The 7,044-nt window shown below is 34.6% G+C and overlaps 1 long non-coding RNA gene across 1 annotated transcript; it reads left to right on the forward strand.

Annotated features, from left to right (window-relative positions):
• Nucleotides 1-979: 979 nt before the first annotated feature.
• Nucleotides 980-5,925, forward strand: LOC128158406 (uncharacterized). Its single transcript, XR_008239978.1, has 3 exons — nucleotides 980-1,295; nucleotides 1,386-1,452; nucleotides 4,405-5,925. It is a non-coding gene; the product is annotated as an uncharacterized LOC128158406 (long non-coding RNA).
• Nucleotides 5,926-7,044: the final 1,119 nt, after the last annotated feature.

The raw sequence follows: 7,044 nt of genomic DNA on the forward strand, positions 1-7,044 counted from the left end.
AGACCTGTGGGAAAAGGGGGATCATTGGTTTAATTGTTTATTTTCTCTCTAGCCAGGGAGTGCTATGATGTGTGATTTATGGCTGAGAAACTCTGGGAGGGGGATAAAAATGATAACGAGAGAAAGAGAGGGGGAGTCGGAGAGTAAGACTTGGAGAGTACAGATCTTTAAGTTCATCATAAGTGATGTGTTTTACTCTTGTAGTGTATATGTGTAAATATGTAAATAAACTGTAAATAGAACTATTGTTTTAATTTCATTGACAAGTCCGTCACGTTACAATATATAACAATTTGACACATATTGTTACTTATACCTAATACATGTATTGGATTAAAAACAAAATATTTTAGGCATTTATGAACTCATAAAATTAACCAGGTTATCAAAGTTACAACATTCTAATGACGTTACGGTATCAGACCCCCTATTAGCTGTTAGAAATATCTGATGCATCAAATCTTCAATATTCTTAAATTAAAATAGTCTATTTACCTAGATAAAAATTCAAAAAATATACAGTTATTCAGAAATTTCTGCTTGCATCGCAATAGGGATCAACACTTGAAACAAAACTGCTGGGATTTCCAGTCGATTCTTGGTCGAAGCCCCAAGTTCAGGGCCCTGGGGAATTTGATGCAGCCACCACAATGAAATGACCAACAGTTTAATTGGTTTGTTATCAGAACCTCTCAACATGCATTAGGATCAGATGTTTATAGATGTTTATAGAGCAGCAGAATTACAGTCAGCATAGCACAGCTAGTGTATCAATGAGGTGTAACATTGAGTCAGGCATAATTATGAATAAAGTGAAACACAAAATGCTAACTTTTCTATGTAAAATTTATCAAATCATCTACAGTCATGCATACTTTGAAAATTTTAGTCGTGGGGGGGGGGGGGGGGGGGGGCGTGCGCCCTCCACGCCCCACCCCCTTAAATCCGCCAGTGAAAAGTGGTGGGGGGGTCCACTGGTGACCCTTCCCCCTCCCCCCGCCCCGTTTAATATATATTCAACGTTTCCTCTATTCACAATGATTAAACTTTACGGTGATTGGCATTTGTGAATATTGGTTTTGATACTATGGTTTTTGCGAAACAATTCGGGCTGGGCGGATCCAGATTTTTTACGCGGCGAATTATGTATAGAGAAAATTCGAATTTGCAAAACGGAAGTTAGTTCGTCCCACAATGCACCTTAGCAACAAAACACGCATGCGTTCTACAATGAATGATGGAATGAACATGAATTTGTAAGGAAAAAAAGATGAGTTCCAAGATTCCAAGAAAGGGTATGTCTTTGAGAAAAAATCTATGAAAGGTCTTTCCTGCGATTATTCCTTTGCTGGTGTTTAAACGTAGAGTTTCCCTTCTATTTGCAGCTCTTGCGCGCAAAAAGCGCTCAAAGGCTAAACAAAAATTCAAGGATCCAGAAGATAGAAGAAAACAGTGAGTAATATAAGGAATTTTGGGACGTTTCTCTTCTTTATCAATCAATTCTTCGTCCTTTGTTAGTATTGATTCCGTTTAGAGGGTTGAATTTGTTTTCCAGTGCTACCCAACTGATATGTGCAGTGTGTGAATTGGTTGAATGAATCATCAAAAATTGATTTATTTCGGTCGAGTTAGTAGAGCTTCATGGCATTTAAAACACTTGCTTATTATTATCATAATTATATTCAATATCAAGTGAGCATGTCATGAAACTATGGAAGGAAATATTGAGGAAATAATGCACTGAAACACACAAAACATTTGATCTCAGACACATTAGATGGAAATCACATGGGTATCTTCAAAATCAAATGACAACAATATTAAAGTCCATTTTAGGAACTATGGTGTAAAATTAATCAACAGTGAGGCATCATTTTATTACTTAGAGCTTGTTACATGTGCAACAGGATGAGAGAAATTATATCGAACCAGATCAAGATTAAAACTGCAAGTCGGGGCCCCTGAATTTCTAGTCAGGTGCTCTACCAACTGAGCTATCTGGCGGTGGCTATCAAACCCAGTATAATTTGTATAAGATGACAGGATAAAACATTCAAATAAAAATTCAAATGGTTTCAAATTTTACATAACTGGTAAAGTATTATTTTCTAGCATATCCAAATATTTGTGTCCCATCGATACACAGTGGACAAGTTGAGTCTTTATGATCGTGTGAAAGTTAGTCTAACGTTTGTGTAGATTGTTTTACAGTAATTAAACCAATGTCTGATGAGATATACCTTTTTATTGGAATAAATTTTCTGTCAACACTAGAGACTTTGAAGTTAGTGGTGATGCAAAATTAAAAAGTATACTTTCATATATGTGTCAACATTGTAAAGCAGTTTTGAATGTCAATGGTAACGGCAATCCTCGATTGGTGTACATAGTTCACAACTTAATTGACAATGATCTTCTGTGTGCTGGGTAAAGTACGTAAGAATTGTTAAAATACAGGCCTCAACTGAAAATTTTACCACTTTCAGAAATGCATGACAGTCAACGATGCTTTAATTGATATGGTCTTTATTCTTTAATGCACTCAATTATTTGAAAAAATACATTTTAATTGTGTATATTTTGAATGATGAATCAGATGGTATGGGCAAAACAGCTTAAACAATGAGGTATACACACATGTATTTTTCTTTTATGAATGTTTGAAATTACTTCTAGAGAGAATAGATTTTGTAATGGAGCTGTTTGAGGGTTGTTTTCTCTGACTGTTTATATCAAGGTGTATACATATAAAAAATGTTACAAGGAAGTAATGGACCTGCTGAGAGGTGTAAACTCGCACTGACTCAAAGAAGTCAAATCCTACCAATCTGTAACTTTCTTATTAAGAGTAGCCAGGAAGCTAAGATTTACACTCCATATTATTAGGGTCTTCCGTCTTCAGCGGAAGACCCTACTATTATTCTATTGTTTCTTTTTCACTTTTCTTATTATTCTTTTTATTCTTTTTTTGTCTTACAAATTTTGTGCAGGCGATTTCTCGAAGATGGCTCATTCGATTTTCTTCAAATTTTGAGGGTTGATGTGTCGGTATCTGAAGTTTGTACCGCCGTTTCAATTTTTTGATAAACACTTCCGGTCGGAAGTTATCTTCCGTTTACGATTTTTAAAAGTCAATTTTGTCGGCTAGAGATCCAAAAAACGAATAGAGATATAGGGCTGAAATTTTCAGTGAAGATAGACATCCACTTAACCTGTTGCAACATGGTCATAAAATCGTCCGCCGTCACTTCCGGTCGTCACCGGAAGGAAAGATAAAAAATCGGTTTTTTCAACTTTTTGCTTTATATATATTTTTCTAACGGGTTGATAGAGACTCTTTTACTGATTAAGAATATGTAATTTTTTTTAAAATCGATTGATGCGTTCCCGAGATATTAAGCATCAAATTCCTGAAGCGAGAGTCCGATTAGCTCAGTCGTTACAGTGGTGGACATGTGCCCAGCGACCTGGGTTCAAGCCCTGGGTGCCGAATTTTTTGTTTCCTAATTTTTTTTTTGTTGTTAATTAACAATTTAGTTTTAAAAGTGAAGGATTTTATCTCATTTACTCCAAAATCGGACGGAAGACCCACTCGTTGCTCGCAACGAGAACGATCTAGTATATAAGTATAGTTACATTATGCATTCCAGAGATCATGAATGAATTAGATCAGTCATCATGGTCATATTGAAAGTTCAAGTATGTCCTCAAAAATCACATGAAGCTTATTGAATGACTTTACTTGTGATTTATATACTACAGTATCACAGATAAATTTGTTTAGAGGAGAAATATGAAGGTATGCAAAAGAGGTTACTAGCCTTTTGGTCTTTAAATTGAATTACCCCCCTTCCCCTAGTGCTACAGAGTAAATAAATGATGATGCGCAACTGCACATGCAGAGTGCATACTTGTAAACACAGAAGGTTCAAGAATGTCTGGTGAACAGGTCATGTAATACATGGCTGTCCTGAAGCTGTTGTAGAATGTTGTTTTTTGTTTAGTTTGTGTATATACGCAGATAAGTGGATATTACAGAGTAAACTAACGTGGAACATCCTAGGCATCACACATTGATATTTTTTACATACACTTAACTACACCTTATGCTTTACACAAAAGTTTTGGGTTTGTTTTGTTTGAATTTTTTGAAAATTTGAGATTGAAGTCTAGAGGAACCAGATGTGCAAGCAGGCCTGTGTACAAGAAATGGACATTTAGCACATGTCATGTACATTGTACTTATTGTGACATAAACACAATCATATTCAGTACTTTGTATGAATCACTTGCCAGATACAATAAAAAACAAGATTTATCCAGATCTTGAATACACAGAATAAACCCAAATAAATGACATTTGATTTTCCTGTCTATACATCTATTTTTGCTCTGTTTCCTTAGCAAACCTAAGAATGACAAAGCTGCATGGAACGAAACCAGACAACATTAATTCCTTGTTTGTGTAACACAGGTGGAAGTACAGTCATGTAATAGAATGAGATTTGAATTAAACATATCATAAGGCCATTCCAAGTTTTTTCTATGTTTAGCGTCAGCGGACGGATTGGTTTTGAGATGTAAAAATTTTTGAAAAAACACAATTTTTTGTTCATAAAGTTAGATCACTTTTTCATATGTCGGGCTCAGGATCGCATTTTTTAAATCCAGATCAGAAATCAAATATAACAACATTCAAAATGGCAATCATATAGTAGGTATTTGTTATTTTTGTTACAAATTGAAGAAAATACTTCAAAATATATAACAAATTTTATTTTGTTGAACTTAAAATGTTGTGTTTTTTTTTCAAAGGTTTGTGGTTTTTTTTCCTGATAGAAAGATAGGTTTTTGAGTTTTGGATGGATGCTAAACAAAGAAAAAACTTGCAATGGCCTAAATTAAAAATGAATCTGGTTTAAAGATAAGGGATTTGTTGATTTTGATTGAACACCTATATGTCTAAATTTCTCAATATCATAGTAAATATACAGTATGCAGGAAGTCAGCAATACTGCTCATTTGTAGATCTGTGTTCTGTAGTAGGGGTTGGAAGGGAAGACTGAATTCACAAAGAAGGTTCACCTACATTTATCTATTGATTATAAAGATGGTGTCTGAGTTTGACATCGGGATCATCCATGTTTGAGTGGGAGAGCTATTAGTTGTCACAAACAGAATGTGGGATGGTTTGAAGCTTGGAGTGCTCATGCAAACAAAGTACCTGTACATGAAATACATGTACAATCCAGCTATCTAGATGTATGCCATGTAACTCTGTGAATGGCATGGAAACTGTTGTTTATATTATTGTAGTCAAATACATGTAAAAAAAAAATAAATAAATAAAATAAAAATCATGAATTCTGATATGTGGGTTCATTATTAATTTATACACCAAAGAAAAATGTTCTTCACATACACAGCTTCATTGCCTGGTGTAAGATTTCCATGCTTTGATCATTGCCCATTACCTGGATACTATAGGAGGTCTATATTTACCAGTACCTGTATATACCTGATCAAAATCGTGTTTGAATAATTTTTTGGGGGGTATGATTTATTCGCTTGTTCAAGAACACACATACTCTGTGTGTAATCATTTTATTTAAATTGGACCAATGTTCGTTGGTAGTTAAAAAAATAATTTTAAAATAAGTTTATGGGTTTATAATTTTTGTTTGAAACCCTTTGGGTAAAGAAAGGCCATGTATGCCATAACTGAGTTTGATGGGATGGTGGTGCAAGTTCAGCAGTAAGTGGTCTCCTTGAATCCACAACATTGAGCTATCACAAACAGTCAGGATTCCACAAGTATGTGAAAAATGTAATGCAGATCTACTAAATGTAGCTATGGCTGTAGGAAATAAACAATGAAAACCAAACTATAGCAAGTGGATTTCTTGTGATATGTTACATGGAGATTAATGATTTCATTAATCTCCATGTAAAATCAACATTATCTGACATAACAGTGGTAGACTTTAAGACCTGTTTTCATGTTACAGTAAAGCATTGATGAAAATAGAAACTTTTTGCATGCATGCATACATGTTATGACCTGGATCTTGATCTCTGAGAGGCTCAGTTTCCAAGGGGCCTGCAGCAAGTGGGCAGGATTGCCAACCACCTCATTTGAATCTTTCTTTTTTTTTGGCAGAGAATTTTAACATGACTGTATTGGGGTTTTTTATTCATTTGGCTAAAATATAAATGAACCAGCAATGGGATTTTCATCCGCATCAAACTAATTGAATTGATGTGATTTATGATTTGGTAATGGTTAATGCTATGTAAATGCTGTGTAAATGTAAGGATCCAGTCAGTCAGTCAGTGTGTTATACAGGCAGTCAGTGGGACGGTTTGATAAGAAAATATAGTACATGTACTGTAGAATTCAATGTGCCGATCTTTTTTGGGATTTGAGAGCTTTATGTATTAGGCTGAATACAGTTCAATACACCATGTACACCAAATATAGAAACTTTAATTGCCTGTTCTGCTGTGATATCATCTGATTGCGTTAATTTTGATTCCTTTTAATCAATTGGACCATCTGTTATTATTCTGTGGTGTAAATTTTGGCAAGGATTTGTCAGGTGTGAAGGCCATAATTCTTATTTCCTTACAGAGTGTTAAGAGAATCCACTGTTGTTAATTGTCTAAATGATATGAACCTAGATTTATAGTATAAGGAAAGACAACTCTTTTGGGTTTAGTTTATTAATTTTTATTAACACCGACTTTTTAGACGTTGTTTGTTTATAGAAGAAAACACGAGTTTCAGTGCAGGTTTTCAAACAGGGTGCTTTAAAACACCATTGTAATTACAGTGACGCAGGATATCTTGCTGAAATTGAAATCTTGGATGATTCACCTCAATTGAACTATGGCAGCAAACTGTACTAGGTTCTGGTCTCAAAAATACCAGTAAATTATCTGACCCTTAGTATTCTAAATTCATATCTTCCAATTGGTAATGTACGTCTCTTATTCATACTCTATATATAAATCAAAGAAATTTTATGACCACTGTCACAATAT

Source organism: Crassostrea angulata, chromosome 8, assembly GCF_025612915.1.
Source record: "Crassostrea angulata isolate pt1a10 chromosome 8, ASM2561291v2, whole genome shotgun sequence".
Lineage (NCBI taxonomy): Eukaryota > Metazoa > Mollusca > Bivalvia > Ostreida > Ostreidae > Magallana > Magallana angulata.